Below are 5,439 nucleotides of genomic sequence, written 5' to 3'. Positions count from 1 at the left end.
CATTACAGAGACCATGCACTTACCCAGACTAGTTTTCATGGCTAACAGAAATGTTGAATTTCTAGCTTTTTGGCTGAATTATACCAGCTTGGTGTATGTAGTATTTCTAGTTATCTCTTTTTACTCAGAATTTCTAATTGACAATTATATATGACTTTGAATAAATAAAGTGGGAAATCCTGTATTACTTAATCATGGCCTGCTAGATTGACAGGAAGCCTTCAAAAACTGAAGTCTATGAGGGAAAGAATTCCAAAACAGTGAAGAGAATTCATAATGGGAAAAACTTTGAGAATTGCTGCCTTGAAGTTTCCCTTTTGTATACTTGAGAAGTGTATGATGTACTCTAGTTCTATAAAAACAACTGACACATGAGAGTTCTAATGTGGAATTGTATCCATCTTTGCCTAACTTTTCCATTTCACACCTGCAGATGCAGCCTGCTGTCGTGGTATATATTTTATCCAACCAAGTGTCATGGACTTTAGTCACAGAGGTTCTATCAGTGGTTGGCAAGTCAGTGTATAAAAGTCTTCCCGGCATGAAAAATTTGGGGGCAGGTTGGCCTCTGACCCTTTAATTGCACGCACAGCCTAGGAGCAAGGAGAGGAAACGTGGACAAGGAAGGAAATTTTCCTGTTTTAACCGAAAGTAAATGTAACCTGTTTCTATACTAGCAGCAACTAATGTAGAAGGTAAGAGCAGAGCTCCAGTAGCCAGGCTGCTTGGGTTCAAATCCCACGTCTGTTTCTTATTAGCTGTTTTCACTCTAGGGACCCTCCTTAACCCTTTCTGCCTCAGTTTCTCCATCTATAGAGCAGCGATAACTGCACGTGTCTTGTGAGAGTTAAATAAGTTAACAGGCACTTAGACCAGTACCAGAAAGCCTTTGCTATTATTACTTCATTGGGTTATTAATCATTGAATTTGTACATTGCCATAGAAATCTGAAGTGACTTAATTTGAACACTTTCTTCTAAAGATGGGTAAACTTAGGCAACGTGACATGGTCAAGGAGAAATGACACAGCTGGTTATAACAGACCGGGAAGTGGAGGCTCTAACGATGGGATGTGAGGTAGAACCTCTGGTCCAGGGTTCCTCCCCCAATACCACATTGTAGCCACGCTGTAGTGGAAAAGGACCGGACCAAAACGATGTATGCCTTCCTCCCACCTCAGAAATGCTCCTGGACATATAAGAGGCTTCCACAGGGAGATTCTGAGGATCTCAGGGCCCGTTGAGTTTAGGGGAGGAGCTGTGGTGTCAGGATGCTCAGAGCACCATCCAGTGTCCTGCTCTGCCTGAGAATCTCAGTCCAATTCATTACACCCCCCAAAAGAGCAGTTACAAATCTAGACACACTCACAGAGTAAGGCAGGATTTCCATGACGTGGACAATAAAGTGAACAGCTATGGTGATTCCAGAGTACGTACATGAGGAGAAGACAGGTGCACCCACAAGTCCTTTACAACATTCTCACCGACTCCTTGAAGGATGTCTTTAGTCAAGAAGCAGTGCGTGTTTCATTTTGCTGTGGCTTGTTCTATTTTTGTTTTTCCCAGTAGAAAGTGAGTCAAGGACAAGCCATAAGATCCTAGGAAACAAAATATGATCTCTGAGTTCAGAGAGCCCTGGCTGTAACTGACTATTACTTAACAAAATAGTGACCAGGAGCAGAATACTTAATCTCTCCAATCTGTAAACTGTGGCTATAACTGTACCCTCCCCCAAGGGCTCTTAGACAATGAATGGGATTCCTGGGGAATTGTTAAAACCGAGTCCCTGATCCATCCACACCCACCCTGTCTGCAGGGAAATGAGATTAGAGATGATGCTCGGTGTGTCTGCGTGTGTATGTGTGGAATCTGCTGTTTTTACAGTAGAGCTACTGACAGTAGATGCTAATGTTGTCAAGGATGTGCATGGACCAAACATTATTAACTCGTCTAATCCTCGCGCTCCAGGAGACAGGGCGCTGTAACTTCATGACACACAGGAGGAAATGACAGCACAGAGTTCAGATCGCTGCCTGAGATCACACAGAAACGTACTAATAAAGACCCAGGGCTCTGTCACTTGAATTCATCAACCAGGTCAGAAAAAAAATTCCTCCTCCAACTCCAGTCAATACTTATTAGTAAAAGAACGTAGGATGGCTTTGTAGTTAAGTATTATTTTCAAAGCAATGAATTGTCTGGCTCTACATTAAGAATTTAATTACACTCTACCTCTGTACTTGTAAGAGTTGCCAGATTTCTCTTGGCAAACCAGCAACCACATTAGCACTTAACCTTTTCTTAAAGGAAAGGAAATGTACTTAGAAGTGACTAGGATTCCAAAATGTTAGTTAGAATCAGCAGGGAATTAAATTTGTATATGCTTTTTATGTGACAACCTACTGCTGAATGGCTGAAGAGCTGAATCAGCTTGCTACCCACTGGTAGCTTTTAGAAGTTTCTCTCTTTAGGGCTTTTCCACCGTGAATCACTAGAGAAAGCCCCTGTTCTGTTGCCCCAGTATTGTGACAGGAGAAAGCCCCTCGGAAGCATCAGGAGGCATAAAACAAGAAAGTTGTGCATGGTGTGAGATAAGGATACGATTTCATTTTGTTTTCCTTATGGGTAACCAGTTGCCTCAGCAGCATTCAGTGAATAATTGATCCTTTCCCCACTGATTTCCTCCATTGCCATCCCTGTTTTGTGTAGGACTTTATATGAATTGGTCTCCGTTCTCTTCACCTTTTTCTCCCTGTTTATCCTTGTCCCATACCACTCTGTCTAAATTATGTAGTTCTATAATAAATCTTGATACATTGAAGGGCCATTCACCACCCCACCCACACTTACCTTATTTATATTCTCCAGGACTCTTGGCTATTTTGGGCCCCTTTCTCTTCCATATAAAATTTAGAAACAGCTTGTAAAATTCCACAAAATACGTTTTGTGTTTTCATTGGACGTGTACAGGATCCGCAGATAATTTTGGAGAGATCTGACATCTTAAAAACATTAAATATGCCCTTCCCAAAACATGGTATTTCTTTACTTATTTCATTCTTCTTTAATGTCTTTCACTAAAATTTTATAATATTCTTTAAAAGGTTCCACATTAAATTTAGACTTAATTCTAGATTTTGTAGATAGGTGAAAGACTTAGGTAGATAGAGAGATGATAGATAGATACATAGATAGATGCTAGTTAGATAGATATAAAGAATTACTATGTCACCTTTTTGAATTTCATTTTCTATTTTCTGCAAATATGTGTAAATGCAAATTACTTCTATATATCAATTTGATATCCAACATCTTTATTATGTTCTTATTAATTCTAATCATTTCCTATTGTTTATTTTGGAATTTCTTGTAAACAGTCATATGATCTATGGATAGTGAATTGTGATAGATTTGGTTCTTCCTTTCCAACTTTTATGTCATTTATTTACTTTTCTTCTGTTATAATACTTGCCCAGCTGATTTTGCTTAGTATTTGCCTAGTAGATCTTTTTTCTTTTTTTTTTCTTTTTTTTTTTTTTTGCGGTACGTGGGCCCCTCACCGCTGTGGCCTCTCCTGCTGCGGAGCACAGGCTCTGGACACACAGGCCCAGCGGCCACGGCCCACGGGGGCCACGGCGCAGGCCCACGCAGGCCCACGCAGGGGGCCCACGGCGGCCACGGCCCAGGGCCCACGGCCACGAACCCACGTCCCCTGCACTGGCAGGCAGACTCCCAACCACTGCGCCAGCAGGGAAGCCCTGCCTACTAGATCTTTTTCCACCCAAATGCCTTTACATTTTGATTGTGTCATATACAAGCAATATATTGTTGGATTCTGTTTTTTATATAATCTATTATTTTTGAAATGCTTACTGAGTTATTTGGATTCATTACTACTAGGTTATTTTGTGATTTATGTTTTCTCTTTCCTCTCTGTTTTCTTACCTTTTTTATTAATAATTTTCCCCATTCTATTTTTCTCCTCTCTTGCTTTTTCTCTTTAGTGGTTGCCCTAAAGAGCTTCAATAAGGGAATTTAACTCAACACAATGTAAAGTTAAATCAATATAAAAACAAGGCCTTAGAACAGATCATTTCTCTCTTGATTATAATTGAGATATTATTTTCCTTTATATAGTAATTGTTTATTTAGATTAACACGCATGCCATATTTTTGGCTTATAATTTCTTGCATCTCAGGGGCCTCCATTCGAGATCATTTTTTCCTTCTTTTTTTTTTTTTGAAATACTTATCTTAGAAATTCCTTAATCTATAAGTTAATATATTTTCCTTTGTCCTGGAGAGGTAGGCTTAGAGGATAATGAATTTTAAGTTGACAGCAGTTCTCTCACAGAAAGTTGACGCTATTGTTTAATTGTCTTCTGTTTTACATTGCTGCTGTCGAGAGGTCAGGTTTTAATCTGATTTTTGCCATTTGTAAGCAATTTCTCTCTTTCCTCTGGCTGCTTTTAAAATCATGTTTTTGTCTTTGGTCCTACAGTTTTACAGCAACTTGGCTAAGTATACCTTGCTTTTTATTTATCCCATTTGAGTTTGATTAGACTTCCTGAAACTGAGGATTCATGCCATACAACAATTCTGGAAAATACTTAGCCATTATCTCTTTAAATATTGTCTTTCCTCCATTCTTCGTGTTCTTTTCTTCCAGAAGTCCATTTGTAAGTATGTCAGATATTTTCTTTCTTTACTCCTTTTTTTCTAATCATATAGATATACATATTTATATATTTTCTACATGTTATATGTGAGGTATATCTATCTATCTGTGTGTGCATGTAATTTATTCATTTTTAGATTCTAGCTTATAAATTTTTTCTACAATGCATGACTTGTTTAACAATTAAGTTTCCAGTTTACTGTATTTTTCAATTGAGTTTAGTTGAAAATTTTGTCCGATCATTTTGATAGTCTCTTGCTCTTGTTCTTATTCTTTAATTATATTTATAACAGCCTCTCTTATTTATTAAAAAAAAAAAGACCCAGGGTTCAAACTCAGGCCCTCTGGGGTCAGAATCTGTGTGCTTCACCCCCCACCCAGTGCCCCTCTGGTGTCGCTGCAGTTCTCATGGGGTTAATGTGAGGGTCAGGAGTCAGTGCCTGTGAGACACTAGTACAGATCTGAGCACACACGGTGCAGGTCACGCTGGCTGTCATCACAGCCTACTGTCATCACAGGAACGTCCCAAAATGACCTACTGTCATCACAGGAACGTCCCAAACCAATGAGTCTGAATCCGGTGACCTTTGAAAGTGAAGGAACCCGGGCACCTTCGTTTGGCGGTGGGTGCCGTTGGAGCCAGTGCCCCAAAGAAAGGACTAGATCAGCACCTCAGGGAAAGACTCAGAAATGCGGTGTGACCATTATTACAACCAGCACTGGATTTGATAGCTCGGTTGTCATGCTGTTCCTTACCTTGGT

This window comes from Stenella coeruleoalba (assembly GCF_951394435.1).
Source record: "Stenella coeruleoalba genome assembly, chromosome: 9".
Taxonomy (NCBI): domain Eukaryota; kingdom Metazoa; phylum Chordata; class Mammalia; order Artiodactyla; family Delphinidae; genus Stenella; species Stenella coeruleoalba.
Note: the sequence above shows the minus strand (reverse complement) of the source record.